The sequence below is a fragment of the Neophocaena asiaeorientalis genome, unplaced genomic scaffold (genome assembly GCF_003031525.2).
Source record: "Neophocaena asiaeorientalis asiaeorientalis breed wild unplaced genomic scaffold, Neophocaena_asiaeorientalis_V1.1 scaffold96, whole genome shotgun sequence".
NCBI lineage: Eukaryota > Metazoa > Chordata > Mammalia > Artiodactyla > Phocoenidae > Neophocaena > Neophocaena asiaeorientalis.
Window position 1 is genome coordinate 3,828,808 of NW_020175831.1, and position 16,746 is coordinate 3,845,553.

A 16,746-nucleotide genomic window follows, 5' to 3' on the forward strand; every position below is an offset into this window, starting at 1 on the left:
AGGCAAATGCAAAACCTGCCAGGGGTGGTGGTGGTTATATCCTTAACCCTAGTTGCACATAATTACCCCAGAGGAAGCTACACAGATTAAAATTACAAAATACACAGGGAAATAATCTACTGTGAGTGAGGGTCAGAAAATACATACATCCAACAGGATGATGAGACCCCAAGAACTTCAGTTAATGAAAGTGTTGGTTAAAATATCTGATTTATACAATTGTAGTCCTCAAAGAAGAAATTCAGAATATAAGAAAAAAGTTATTAAAATTTTAAAGAAGTATTTTGGAGCCTCATTCTGGGCAGATTGCTTGGGAAAGGGGAGCAATTTGGGCATAAGCAGGGCTAAGACTAGTGGTTAGGAGTTGTCATAATGTCCATGGGATGATGTGAACTTCCATCTTATTCATTTAATGTTGATATTTAAAATGTGAGACATTTTAGGGTGAGGCTTAGTGGCAGGGATCTCCATGAAATAGCGATAATTTAAGTCAAATGATGAAAGAACAGTTCTGTCCAGTTGGAAGCAAGACCCCAGCCACCAGGTAGAATATAGGGGTAGTGGTGGTAGTGATGGCAGTGGTTACAGGGGGTAGGGGGAGAGATGGAGGATAGCTGCTGACGCTAGGGTGATTGTCGAGACTCTAGTCAAGAGGGCTTGAGTTTAGGGTAGACGTATATCCTAGGAGAGAAATGGGTTACAAAACAAATTGTGAAAGAAGTCCCATAATGCAGATTAGGAGTGCATAAAGAAGATAGGGAGCAGTGAAGACATAGTTCATTCAGGATTTGAACTACAGGTACCCTGGGTACCAGACTTCGAACAACAAGACTAATTCCAGACCCCACATACTGATGGGAATGGGGTTTCCAATATGTTGCCAGGCTTGGTTAGGACTTGGTAAGAAGTTGAGCAAATTTAAAACCTAAATTTGGGTCAAGTTCCATGAGACAGGCACTGATACGTCTGACTGTATTTATATATCCACTTATCTCTTGACTGTGCAATGCCTTTGGGACTTAAGAAATGAAGAATCTCACATTAGTATTGGGTAATAAAGCAATTGTCATCCTCTTTAGTTTACTACAAAATATCATACAAAAGATTTCCTTTTGCACACAGTATGGCCTCTATTTAAATGAATGTTACATCTCGATGAACAGATTTATGATAAATTCATCCAACTCTTTGTTGTACGGTTTCCCCTGTCACTAGAATTTCTTTATAGGTGTTTATTAAGAGAAGCAGTTTTTCCTTTGCTGATAAAGTATTTTTTGAGGAGTGATTTTTCATTTTAGAAAATTTAAAATAAAATTTTAAATGACTGAGTTTAGAATATTTCGTTTCGGAGGGGGAATCCCAATCAGCCCTGTTTCCACCCTAACTGCCTGCTGGGTTGGTGCCCACCTATTGATTCCGTCTGGACAGGCCCTGTTAGGAGCTGCTCCCTTCTGGAAAGGGCCTGCAGCTGCTGAGCTCCCCGGGTTGAGGGTCTGCTTCTGAGAACCAAAGTTCTCCGGAACTGTGCTGCTACACTGCATGTGAGTTTCCAAATACTCCTGGGCCTTTTTTTTTTTTTGCGGTACGCGGGCCTCTCACTGTTGTGGCCTCTCCCGTTGCGGAGCACAGGCTCCGGACGCGCAGGCTCAGCGGCCATGGCTCACGGGCCTAGCCACTCCGCGGCATGTGGAATCTTCCCGGACCAGGGCACGAACCCGCGCTCCCTGCGTCGGCAGGCGGACTCTCAACCACTGCGCCACCAGGGAAGCCCCTCCTGGGCTTTTTGATTCCATTGGTTTGGTGTTCTCCATAACCCTCAAAAGCGTCCCTCTCGCCTTCAGAGCACCCTCCTGCTCCCCCCGAGCTCACAGATGCCCGCTTTAGAGTAATTCTCAGCATGCTGTTCAGCTGGGGCTGCGGTGTGTCAACACTAGGAGTACTCTGTGGCAATCTTCCAGGGTAGGAAAGTTCTGTTTCCTGTAAAATAAAAATAAAATTCCTAGATTCTGTGTTTGACTTTGAGGGCAGAGAGGAGGCTGAAGAAAATTGGTTTACAGTGTGCTCTAAAATTTCCAAAGTGTATTCCAAGATACATCTTGTCCTGAGAATCCCTTTGGAAAAAAAGATGGTTAGGGCATCATTAGGTGGGACTTCCCTGGTGGTCCAGTGGGTAAGACTCCATTCTCCCAATGCAGGCGCCCAGGTTTCATCCCTAGTCGGGGAACTAGATCCCACATGCATGCCTCAACTAAGAAGTCTGCAGGCCACAACTAAGAACTAAATATCCCGCATGCCACAACTAAACATGCTGCAGTGAAGATCCCACTTGCTGCAACTAAGACCCGGCGCAGCCAAAAAAAAGGCATCATTAGGTTAATATACTACAAAACATATGCAAAATATTTCTTTTTGCACATAGTATGACCTCTATTAAAATGAATGCTACAACTCAATGAACAGATTTTTGAGAAATCCATCCAACTCTTTGTTATCTGGCTTCCACTGTTACTATAATTTCTTTAACTTTTAGTTGGTTAAAAAAAAAGTGTAGAGATCTGCGTACTGTTCTCTCTTATGGGAATTCATAATCCATGGAAGCATGTTAATAGCTCTGAGAAATCCTGTTTAATTTTGATTAATCCAATGTTTTTCAAAACTTTTTGCTCTCCATTAACATTTTTTGAATAATACCTGTTATCATCCTGAAGGAACTAGAATGCTGGGAACTGAGCTTTGGGAAACACCAGAATTACCTGCATTCAGTGGTGTTTGCTCAGGCTTCACTGACTTTGTAGCTTCTGCATAGAGGCTCACTTTTACTCTCTGGATCTTTCTTCTTTCTTGGCCTCTGTGACTTCTCTTAGTCTGATGTTCCTCCTACCACTGTGTGTCCTAGGCCTGGGTGTTCTTCAAGGTTCAGGCCTCAGCTTCCAGTTTTCATCTTCTTTTTTAAAACTCTCTTCCTTTGGTATTACATTCCCTCTCCTGGTTTCAATTATCATCCATACCTAGATTAAAAGAAAAAAGATCAGTCCCTAATACTTCTCCTAGCTTGAGTCCTGCATCTCAAGATGCCTCCAAAACATTTTCACTGCCACCTCAAATTCGACATGTCTACAGTTCTCTTCCCACAATATGTGCCCCTTTCTGTGTATATACACAAACAATAACCAGTTACAGTTTATAAATTTGGAGAAAACCCCATTTTAATAGGAATAAAGAAGATTAAATACTCAGGAATAAACATAATAAGAAATGTGAAAAACCTAGACGTGAAAAATTTAAAACACTCCTGAAAGCCAAAAATGTAGACTTGAACAAATGGAAAGACATCCTCTATTCCTGGATAGGATGAGTCAACATTATAAAGATGTCAGTTCTCCTTAAATCAGTGTATAGATTTAATGCAATTCCAATAAAAATACCAACAAGCTTTTTTTTATGGAGCAATATAAGTTGATACTGAAGTTCATGTGTAAAAATAAACATGCAAGAATATACAGGATAACATTCAAAATTTATGAGAAGAGAAAGACACTGAAGAAGATAAGTTACTTCATGTAAAAAGGAAGGAGGTTTTAAGAAAAGAAACATTTATCTGCTAACTTCTACAAAAGAAATGCAGGAACAATAAACCAGAAATAATGAGATTGGTTACTTATAGGGAGTGGATGAGAATGGGTAGAAAGAATGTGTACTATGAATGAGGGAGACTGACATTTCTCTGTGACTGTCTTTTTATATTGCTTTGACTCTTAGAACCATGGTAGTGTTTCACTTGCTCCCCCCTCCCCAAAACAAATAATTGAAATAAGCCAGGACTTGGGGGTAACCTCAACTAGAACATGAAGAGCCATAAATGAACCTAAATGTATTAAATGAATAACATAGTCACACTGAAATGTGTGGGGAAGAAAAGAACTAACTTAACTAACCTAGGAAAAATAGTTTTTTAGCTATAAACTATAAGGCTAAAGCCAAAAATCCTGCACAGAAATATTGTACTCTACTTAGTAAATTTGTTTCCCATGGGGATATGGCTTTGCAATTCTGAAACTACTTTATGTGTACACTATGATTGAACAAATAAGAAAATATATTGTGGATAATGCGAGCCAGGCTCCTCACTGTCAGAGAAAGAAGTTACAAGTAAGGAAAGGGGGGAAGGCTAAAATGAACTTTGTGGTGTTGGATTAAAATTGAAGGTATCAGTATGAACTCATGGTTTTATATATTTATAATGTATATTTTATATAATGTATACATATATGTATTGTGAAAATAAAGGAAACCTCATTTGAACTGGAGTGGGGAAGTCCTGAAGGAGCAGCTCTCATATACTCCCACTTGCCACTCCTTGCAGACTCCAGCAGGAAGAAGCTTGCTTTACACCTCTGCAGAAGGTGGAAAGATTTTTCTCCTTCCCTAGCCAATGAGAAACCACTACACTCAGCCAACCAGAAGCTACCACCACCCTGAACTCCTGCTCCCCTCCAATAAACTTTTGTGGCAGACAGCCCCTCCTAACCTCCTCCTTTTCTCTGTAAAAGAAGATGGCTTCTCCTCTGTTCTCTAGATTTGTCTATGTATGGTTCACCATGGTTTGCATGTCCCGAACTGCAATTCCTCTGCTATTCCTGAATAAACTTAATTTTGCTAGCTAAACCACTTACCCTTTTGTTTTATATATGCTGAGATATATATATATATATACATACATATATATGTGTTGATATAGTCACACACACGGATGAATAGTTTTAGAAATAAATATAGGTGTGTGTGTGTGCATGCGTTACCATACACACATTTATTTCCTACCTTTGTTCACTGAGTGGGTCTGAAAGCAATAAAAACCCAGTAGCATTGGGCATACCTAGCAACCAGATCTTGGTTTCTAACTACCACTCCACTAAAAGAAATCAGGCTTCCTTAGAAAATGATTGATTCCATGGCTGGAGCAGGGAAAATACAAAATGAGCCTGGGACATCTTCTAGTGCTAGAAAATAAGGAAATGCTCAAAAAATGATAGAGCCATTTTGAAAAGACACAGGAATCAACTTGAAAGATCTACCAATAAAGAAATCTGGGGAAATTTGAGCAACAAAATAAACTATGGTAGCTTTGGTTTATAACCAATAGAATAAAATTAATATTCATGAATCCATACTGATATAAATGAAAAATCGAATGAATAAATAAATAAATTTTAAAAAGAGGAGAAAGCACAGCCCTTTCTCGAAGTAGGATTCTATTTATAAATGTGACAGGAAAGACAAAAGTAGAAAATTACCATTAGGCAAACATCAAAGTAGTAATTGTTGCAGGCAAGAACCATCGATGGATATCAAAATTAGTGGACAGAAGTATGATCAGAGACAGGATTTTGTATAGTCTCAAAGTATCTTCCACAATGTACTTATCAATTACAAAATAAAATGTAACTGTGCAGTGGAGAAAACTCAGTATCTTAACCAATGATCAGATTGAACATGACCAGTAATAAGATGTATTGATGTCTACCCCTCATATGATGTATTGAAAAAGACACAACATCACTTCTGGGGGACTCTTGCCAAAAACTCATAACCTCAATTTATCATGGAAATATCAGAGAAATTCAAATTGAGAGACATTCTACAAGATAACTGAGCAGTATTTTTCAAAAGTGTCAATGTCATGGAAAACAAAGAAAAAGAAAATCGGAGAAACTGTCACATATTGGAGGAGACTAGAGACATGACAACTAAATGCATGTGAGAGCCTGGACCAGAAAAAGTAAGTTAGTAGGAAAACTGGAGAAATTAGTATAGGTCTGTAGATTCGCTAATGGTATTATATCACTGTTAATTTCCTGGTTTCAGTAATTTTATCATGTTTTATTTTACATTTACAAATGCACGTACATTTTACAACTACATTACATTTACAAATACAATTTTGTATTTACATAAAATATAAAATTATATTTTTCTCTAAGATATTAACATTAGGTAGAGCTGAATAAAGTTTATATGGGAACTCTGTACAGTTTTTGTCACTTTTCTATAAGTCTAAAATTATTCAAGACAATAGTTAAAAACAATTAGATAAAAGGACTTAACTACAGCTACTAGGAAGATATACTTCAATACTCAGGAATGGAAATTTTAAAAAATACTGGGAAGGCTATGATACTAATTTTAATTTTAGGCTTGTTATTGTGTGTTTTAATCCAACTTACACTTTCCTTAATATGCTTTCTTACCACAAAATGATCAGGCAGTGCTGGTAAGCTTAAAGTGTTTTCCAGTGTGCCATTCTTTTTCTAAAAGCCTTATATCTTGCTGTTAACATACACTTCAACATGATGGACATTAAAGAAAAGTTGAAAGATATATTTTTAGCTTATCATAGGAATATATTGGCTATGTGACCTTTAAGTGACCTTATATGACCTTTAAGTTGTTAGATACCACAGTAAATTTATTATTATTAAAAAAAGTTCTCTTAGGTATCATCTTTTTTCATTCTGTCTTCATCGCATCTTAAGATACTGAGATTCGTTGTTTTTCACACTTGTGTTTATGTATGTGTGAAACTACATCTTTCTAGATACATTATATAGGCAGGTTCTCTTTCTCAGATATGGGGGAGTTTAGCTACAAATCCTCTGGAGAAAACTGGATGAGGGAGTCCTGTGCAAAGAAACAAAATTCTCTTGTCCCTCCTTAGCTAGTGAAAGGCCTTCATATTTGAGTTTTTAATACTTCAGCCTTAGATTACAGTTGAGACATAACTAATGTGCTTCAAGGGCTCCTCATACAGTACTTTTTCTCATGATTTTGGAGTAGTAGCCTAACAACACTACTGGTGTTATAAGTATGACTTTAAACAAAGCAAAGGCAGTTATTCTTTGTGACTTTTATAGCTGGAATTAGGTTCTTTACTGACAGTAATATACAGACAAAACTAAATAGAAGATCTCAGTAAAGTTCATGTGGGCTCATGTGAATGACCGGGTTCAACAGCAAAGAGAGGAATATTCAGTCACTTATTGAAAACTTTCCAGGAAGAAAATGGGAAACATTGCTGTGATTGGTGAGAAGTGCTGCTTTCCAATATTAGTTGCTTCTATTCCTTTTGAGTTCCTGTGTTTTATTTCTGGGATACTGTTTTAAAAAAAGGGAAGCTGGTAAGATACCAAATGTTTCATGCTGAAATTTGAGCTGACCAACAGCTTAAAATCGTTGCTTTTAATTTTGAGGAGTAAATGGTGAGATGTTTTCATTTTATCTAGAAAGGAAAAAAATAATGAATTGCCATGAACAGAAGCACGTTGTGCCCCTGAGAGACTCTGAGGTTCACACATGTGCCAGAATAAGGTTGCTCATTACCCCTGTGAAGGCTAAGATATTTGATGAGTTTTCAGGTTACTGAAGGTGCACTATGTACCAGCCTAAGGCGTTAATTTTCAGACATCTAATTTCAGGAAGGCATTTGGTGTCCTGGCAAGGGCATTTCACTTACCCTGAAGAGTTGTGGTAGTTATGGCAACACAGCAACTTAAAATATTTCTTAGGTCACATTGCCTGTGACTTTGAATGGGTTTGGACACTCATAACGCTTGTTACACTGTTGAAATGGCTTGTTTGCTTGTCCATCTTCTCAACTGGGTCCATCTCAATTAGATGGTAATTCAGAGCAGACACTGAATTTTGTTCACCGTAGTATCTCCATGATCATGTTAAGGGCCTAGCATTACAAAATGGGGTCCAATAATTACCTGATGAATGAGTGAATAAATCTCATGCTCTAATACAGATTCTGATTTGAAAAAAGGGCAAAGGAAAACAGTGGTGTCCATGTTGATGGACATAATCTTATAGATGCCAACTTTATATCAGAGGTGACCTATTTTTCCATAATGAGAACCTTTTCCTCGAAGTGTCTCCAAGTGTTCAGGGGTCCTTTCAAATTTCTGCTTTCTTAGGCCCATTCTTTACCAGTTGTTTGTGACACACATGTTGTAGACACTCTTGCTTCAGGTTCCTTAACCACTTTCCTCTTCAGCTTTGTTTAAGGGTTATAAGGTAAAATATGAAAACTCAGACAAAGTTTAAAGTCAATGCCAAACCATCATCAAAAGCAAGAGTCTCTATAACCAGTCTACAAAGTTCGCTGGTTTCTCCCCATTCAATGCACCAATCAGTATTTGACGATAGGAGTCACGCATTGAGATATGTCTCGTCCAGGTGTGTGCAGCATTGACTAGGGACATGCAATCAAGCAGTAATGTATTCTGGATGTTGTTCTGTCTGCACGTGTTCTTCTCTCGTTACTGTAGCAGTGAATCTCTGCTATGGAACATGCAACTGGTTAAGGCAGGTTCTCAAGGGTATAATTAAGGCCATGGAGACCTGTACTGTGAGGCCTGCATGTAGACAGGCCAGCGTGCTTGTCCTCTCAGTCACCTTCTAAAAAGTTCTACTCAGTGTGATAAAAACACTTTTTTCCTAAGTCGTAAAAGTGGTAGAAAATATGACAGAAAGTTTAGAAGACAGCCAAAAGAAAAAAGATCAAAATCCCATCCCTTTGTTGTGACAGTTTTACCATATTTGAGAAATCCCACCCAGTTTTTTTGTACACATTTTTACATAGTGGTATTCACAATAAAATACATTTCACATTCTCCTGTTATTACTTAACATTGCATCATTCATATTTTCCATGTTTCCATGTTGTTATATTCACCCATATTATTTATAGCTTCAGAAAGCGTATATCCTTGTTAGCCAGCTCTGGAAGGATAATATATACACCAAGGGATGAGACAATTGTGTGTGAGTTTTTCTTTTTGTTTTGCAAACCTGTAAGTTTACTGCTCTAGTGATTTAGGACTGAGTTAGCTTATTACATTTATGTAAAAGTAATTACTTTTCTGTCAGTATAATAATGTCATAATAAATATATATAAATAATAAATATAACTTGTTGAAGGTATCCTCAGCTCTTCATTTTAGTTAACACAATCATCAGAATTTCTCTTTCCCCCACCTCAGAGACTGTAGTTAAGATGTCATTGCATTTTATTATCCCCTTTGTAGAAATAAAAAATACCAAAGAGCCTAAATGGCTTTTCTAGTTTTAAAACAAGTGGCAGCCACAGTGTAGCACTCTTGAGTCTTACTGTAGACTGTGGTACTACAGTTTTGGCTCCTAGCATCTTTTCTTCCATTTTTACTTCTTATAACACATCCCATTTCTCCCTGGCCTGGTTGATCACTGAACCCATTCACTTGGACAAAATATGAATCCAGAAGTGAGAACATCCAAGCAATTATCATTCTTCCCTGGGATTGATTTAAGGAAGTTGGGGTTGCCCAACTAGGAAGATGTTAAGTCGGTGCTGCTGGCAGCTACTTTTCCTGCCATCTGGGAGAAGGTGTGTCTTCAATAAAAAAAAAATAAAAAAAGCTGAACAGAGATGAGAGGTGGTGAGACAGAGAGCTGAAGCACTAAGGTCCTGGTTCCTAGAGCTCTTCATTCAGTTCTGGGAATTACTCTCGTGTCTTTTCTGCCACTATGAGGCAAAAAAACTTAAACTTTCTTCTGTTAGGTTTAATTGTGTTTTTATAACTTGCAACCAGAGAAGTCCTGACTCATTCAGTTCCTGTAACTGTAGATAAGACATTTATCCACCACCAGTGAAGAGCACCCTCAGTAGATACGGTTAAGAGACTCAGCTCCCAATAATAATGTAAAGCTGTGAAAATGAGGTGACACACATATTCTGCAGAATATTTTGGAAATTAAGCATTTTCACTTCTTTTGATAACCAGTTAATGTTTGAAGAATCTAGGCCCACTAGAATCGATAATGTAGATAGTTCCCAAAGTGTAGGCCAATAGACTTGCAGTTCATATGAGGGTGTGCTAACCTAAAATGCAGGAGGGTGGGATCAGAAAGTGAGAAAGAGGTAAGAACCTAATAGTCCTGGATTGACCATGATTTCTTAGGAATTAAACAAAATGCGGGAAAGAGGGGTTGAGAGAGATAAGAACCAACGGCTGTCACATTTCTGTACCCTTTAAAAAAAAATCTCTGTAATATATTAGATTGCTTATAGTTGCCTACAGTTCCATTGTTTTTAAAGAAGTAAAAACTGTTAACAGATGAACAGAAAAGCTCTGGTGCATAACATGGTTACCTTAGTGTTTTAAACTATATTAACACTCTATTTGGATTGATTGAATTAATCATAGTTAATTCTGTTGATGGGAGTTGGGGGGGAACTAATTTGATAAAAAAGACCTGAATTTATTATATCATTGTTAAGTAAATAGTATAATTTTGAAGAAATCTCAGCCTCAAATTTTCTCTTGCAGGCATTTTTGAAAAAAGAAAATATTTACATTTAGAATATTAACATTCTGCTACAGAGAAACTAAATGAAGATAAAATGCCTTAGTACTTTAAGCTTAATAAAGCATATATTCATCGTGATCACTATATATTTTTAATTTAACATGGTAATATAAAATCCAGATTAAGACTTGAAAATGACATTGACAGAACAGTTTTGCAAGAAAAGTGATTTTGTTAGGGCAAACAGTCAGGCTGTTAGCGTCATGCATTAATATTTTATATTAAATAATTATGTGATTATCCTTTTAGTAACATATGAATTCCCTAGCACTTTTGTTTTATGACCTCATTCTTAGAAATTCCAGTGGCTTGTTTTCTTGTATGTTCCCTAATTGTGGTGATCTTAAACAGATCTTCAGTTTTAAATCTGCCAGTTGTTCTAATACAGATGCATAAATATATTTTCTCCAGTTGGCTATTTATTACAAAGACAGCTTGTTTGTGGGCACCGTCAGGACATCTGCATTTTATTGGATTTAATTTTTAGTAATAAAGACCTCCCACATTTATAGATTCTTTCCAGCACAAATTAGCCCGTGTGGGAAGCAAAGAACCATCAGTCAGGGAGAAAAAGTGAATCCATATGGTGCCAATGATTCTGTTTCCCTGGCTACAATGAAGAAAGAGTTGAGCGTAGATAGTTTCCCCTAGCAGATCTTTGTTTTTTTCTCAAAAGCTTGCTAGAACAGGATTGGTGTCAGTCCCAACGCAGTACCTTTCAGCCAGCCCAGCTCATCCATGTACCATGCATCAAGTCATAGACGCTCAACTGAAATATTGAGGGTGAATTCTCCTTTTCTTCTAATCTTGTTCTGTTTCTCTTACATGTGTGCCCAGTCCCTGGCTCTTGCCATTCTCTTCCATTTTGGGGCTCACCTCTGCCCTTTGGACTTGTTTTGTTTTTGCCAGTCCAAATCCTCAGCACTTTCTCAGGGCTTTGGTTCAGGTTCCCACACAGGGTCTATGATATGGAGAAATCTTTTAAAAAAACCTGCTTGTATCAAAAAGCAGTCAAAACATTCTATCTTCAGCTTTTTAAAGGTGACAAACTAAACTTGGTAACAGAACTTGAACAGATGATGGCTATTCTTCACTTTTAAAAGTTATATATAATTCCCTGTTGTGAGAGAACAGACAGGAACTGAAAGTTTTTCTTTCAGTTGACACCAAAGTACCCGGAACAGTTCATTTCCCTTGTTCAACGTCATCTATGGGATGAGGAGGAAACTGGGCATAGCATGCATACACTTTACTATCAGTATTAAGTCCTTCAGCACAAGGAAAAACCTATTATCTCTGCCTCTTGGCAACTCTTAATCTCAGCCAGAGAGAAGATGCTGCTTTTTTTTTTTTTTTTTCCGGTACGCGGGCCTCTCACTGTTGTGGCCTTTCCCATTGCGGAGAACAGGCTCCATACGCGCAGGCTCAGCGGCCATGGCTCACGGGTCCAGCCGCTCCGCGGCGTGCGGGTTCTTCCTAGACCGGGGCACGAACCCGTGTCCCCTGCATCAGCAGGCAGACTCTCAACCACTGCGCCACCAGGGAAGCTCGATGCTGCTTCTTAAACACTACTATGTTTATGTCTCCGTGAGATTTTGGTAAATTTAAATTTAGTTTAACAAGTTTCCTAGTTGTAGAGGGTGATACAAATATAGATGCCTTATCCTTAAAAAATTATTATCTAGTACAGTGGGTAGAACTGTGTTCCCTACCCCACCCCCAATAAGATATGTACACATTTCTAAACCCTGGTACCTGTGAATGTGACCTTAGTTGTAAATAGGGTCTTTGCAGATGAAACCAGTTTAAGATGAGGTCATACTGGATTAGGGTGGGCCCTAAGCCAATGACTGCTGCCTTATAAGAAGAGGGAAATGTGCCCACATAGACACAGAGGGAGAACACCGTGTGATGACGGAGGCAGAGGTTTGAGTGATGTGTCTATAAGCCAAAGAAGGCCAAGGACCAATTGCTGGCAACCCCCGAAAGCTACAAAGAGGAATTCCCTAAGAATTCTTCCCTGCAGCTTGGAGAGAAAACATGGCTCTGTTGACACCTTGGTTTCAGACTTCTAGCTTCCGCATTTTTGAGAGAATAAGTTTCTACTGTTTTTAGCCACTCAGTTTGTGGTTATCTGTTATGAAACTACTGCACTAGTTAAGGAAGCAGAAATATGAACAATAAACTGTCACACAGTTTTAGAGACCTATGGAAGCATAAAGAAAGGAGACATTGCTTTCTTAATGTCATGGGCAATAATTTTTGGAACATCAGGTTTGTTTGCGGAAACTTAGTAAGCTATCTGACTTTTAAATGTACTGTGTGATTCTTTTTTTATTGAGGTATGATTGACATACAACATTATATGAGTTTCAGATGTACAGCTAAATGATTCCATGTTTGTATGTACAGTTGCAAAATGATCACCACAATAAGTCTAGTTAACAGTCTGTCACTATACATAGTTACAGAAGTTTTTTCTTGTGATGAGAACTTTTAATAATTATTCTATTTTTTCTTGTGATGTGAACTTTTAAGATTTAGCAATTTTAAAATATGCAATACATTATTGTTAGCTATGGTCACCATGATGTACATTATATCTCTTTGACTTATTTTATAACTGGAAGTTTGCACCTTTTGACTCCCTTCAACCATTTCACCCAATACTTACACCCCGCCTCTGGCAACCACCAATCTGTTCTCTGTATCTATAAGCTTTTTTTCTTTACTTTTCTTTCTTTCTTTTTTTTAGATTTCACTTATAAATGAGATCATATGTTATTTGTCTTTCTCTGACTTATTTCAGTTAGCATAATGCCCTCAAGGTCCATCCATGTTGTTGCAAATGGCAAGATTTCATTATTTTGTATGGCTGAATAATACCCCATTGCATGTATAAACGAATACCACATCTTCTTTATCCATTCATCTGTTGATGGACACTTAGGTTGCTTCCAAATCTTGGCTATTGTAAATAATGCTGTGAACATGGGGGTGCATATATCTTTTCGAGTTAGCGTTTTGCTTTCTTCAAATGAACACCCAGGATTGGAATTGTTGGTTTGTATGGTAGTTGTATTTTTAATTATTTTGAGGAAACTTTATACTGTTTTCCATAGTGGCTACACCAACTTACATTCTCATCTACAGTGCACAAGCTTCCCTTTTCTCCATATCCTCACCAACAGTGTTATTTCTTGACTTTTTGATGATAGCTGTTCCAACAGGTGTGAGGTGTATCTCATTGTGATTTCGAATTGCATTTCCCTGATGATTTGTGATGTTGAACATCTTTTCATCTTGGCCATCTGTATGTCTTCTTTGGAAAAAAGAAGTTTTTCAAGTTGTCTGACCATTTCTATTTTACTTTATTTTGGCTGCACTGCACAGCTTGTGGGATCTTAGTTCCCTGACCAGGGATTGAGCCCGGGCCCTGAGCAGTGAAAGCACAGAGTCCTAAATACTGGACTGCCAGGGAATTCCCTCTGCCCATTTTTAAATAATATTTAAAAAAATACTGAGTTGTATGAGTTCTTTATGTATTATAGATATTAACCCCTTAACAGCTATATGATTTGCAAATATTTTATCCCATTCAGTAGGTTGCCTTTTCATTTTGTTGATTGTTTCCTTTGCTGTGCAGAGCTTCTTAGTTTGATGTAGTCTCACTTGTTTATTTTCACTTTTTTTTTTCTTTTTGCGGTACGGAGGCCTCTCACTGTTGTGGCCTCTCCCGTTGCGGAGCATAGGCTCCGGACGCGCAGGCTCAGCGGCCGTGGCTCATGGGCCCAGCCGCTTCGTGGCATGTGGGATCTTCCCGGACCGGGGCACGAACCCGTGTCCCCTAAATCAGCAGGCGGACTCTCAACCACTGCGCCACCAGGGAAGGCCTATTTTCACTTTTGTTGCCTTTGCTTTTGGTATCAAATCCAAAAAAATCATCACCAAGATCGATGTCAAGTTGCTTACTGCCCATGTTTTCTTCTAGGAGATTTATGGTTTTAGGTCTTATATTCAAGTCTTTAATCCATTTTGAGTTAATTTTGGTGTATGGTGTAAGGTAGCAGTCCAGTTTTATCCTTTGCATGCAGCTGTCCAGTTTTCCCAGTATCATTTATTGAAGAGATTGTCCTTTCCCCACTGTATATCCTTGGCTCCTTTGTCATAAATTAACTGACATATACATTGGTTTATTTCTGAGCTTTCTATTCTGCTTTATTAATCCATGTGCCTGTTTTTATGCTAATACCATTCTCTTTAGATTACTACTGCTTTGTAATATAAATAGTTTGAAACCAGGAAGCATGATGCCTCCAGCTTTGTTTTTCTTTCTCAATATTACTTTCGCTATTTGGAGTTTTTTGTGGTTCCATACAAATTTTAGAATTGTTTGTTCTATTTCTGTGAAAAATGCCATTGGAATTTTTATAGGGATTGCATGGAATCTGTATATTGCTTTGGGCATTATGGACATTTTAAAAATATTAATTCTTCCAATCCATAGCACAGAATATTTTCTATTTATTTGTGTCTTCTTCAATTTTTTAAAATCAATTATTATTTTTTATAAGTTTATTTATTTATTTATTTTTGGCTGCGTTGGGTCTTCGTTGCTGCACACGGGCTTTCTCTAGTTGCGGCGAGTGGGGGCTACTCTTCGTTGTGGTGCGTGCGCTTCTCATTGCGGTGGCTTCTCTTGTTGCGGAGCATGGGCTCTAGATGAGTGGGCTTCAGTAGCTGTGGCATGCGGGCTTAGTTGTTCCACGGCATGTGGGATCTTCCTAGTCCAGGGCTCAAACCTGTGTCTCTTGCATTGGCAGGCCGATTCTTAACCACTGTGCCACCAGGGAAGTCCCTATTTTATTATTTCTGATGGAATTGTAAATGGGATTGTTTTCTTAATTTTTCTTTATGACATTTTGTTGTTACTGTATGGAAACAACAGATTTCTATGTATTTATTTTGTATCCTGAAACTTCACTGAATTCATTTATTAGTTTAAAGTGTTTTTGGTGGCCTTTAGGGTTTTCTACATTTAATATCATAGCATCTGCAAATAGTGACAGTTTTTCTTCTTCATTTCCAAACTGAATTTCTATTATTTCCTTTTCTTGCCTAATTGCTATGGCTTGGATTTCCAATTACTGTGTGATTTAAAATGAGTCACCTTATCACTCTGAACCTGTTTATCATCAGTGAAAGAGGGGCTTTGGCCCTCCAGATGATCTCTGAAGTCTGTTTCACTTGTAATATTTCATTCCTCTAAATCTGTAATATAGTCTGAGTTTTCTTGAATTGTTTATGTATAATTTAAAAAGTTATTAGGTTAAGGGGTAAAAAGTCACCTATGGGATTTAGGTGTCTCCACTTCCTGCCCCTCTTACCCCTGAAAGGGATGAACTGAAGTGTGTGACTAGAGTATTTAATTCTCCAAGATGAGCTTCATTTCAGGTGTACAGAGATGAAGGGCAAACTTTTAGCCTAGGTGCTGCTCAAGCCGCCTTCTCTCTGGCAAGCATGTTTGAATAAAGAAATAAACACTAACGTCTGTCCATGGACTAATCAACCTAACAGTATAGTTGAACAGAGGAAATTAATGTGGGTTTGAATCTGGGCTTGAGTGGACTCCCTGCACAGGCAGTTTAAAATCCCTAAGCCTGTTTCTTTATCTGTAAAATGGCAATAACATCATCTTATTGGTCATCTAGAGGATGACATGAAATAGAATACTGTACATATTTTTTAAGTGCCTAGTACCCAGTGGACACTTAAAACTGTTACTTGTCTTGATGATATCCCTTATTTGTGGAATCTAAAAAATACAACAAATATTGTATTTGTGAATATAACAAAAAGGAAACAGACTCACGGATATAGAGAACAAATTAATGGTTACCAGTGGCGGGGGGTAGAGGCAATACAGGGGTGGCGGAGTGGGAGGTACAAACTACGGGGTGTAAGATTAGCTACAGGGATGTACTGTATCAATACAACACGGGGAATATAGCCAATATTTCGTAATAACTGTAAATAGAGTTTAACCTTTAAAACTTATATAAAAAATAGAATTAAAAAAATCACCAACCTATACAATTAAGAGCAAACAAATGCTTGTTGTTTGAAACGACTTTAAAAAAGTTACTTGCTTACAAAATCCTCGCTTAGAAAGGAAACTGAAAACCTCTGGGGTACCCCCGCCTTCCGGGTAGGCTGGAGTCGGGAATCAAACACCCTTCTCCCCTCTCCCTCCCCTCCCCCCGCCCACCGGCGGCCCCCAGCGGCCGTGAGCCCGGAACAGCACAGCCGGGAGGAGTCAGAGGCGGGGCCGGCGGAGG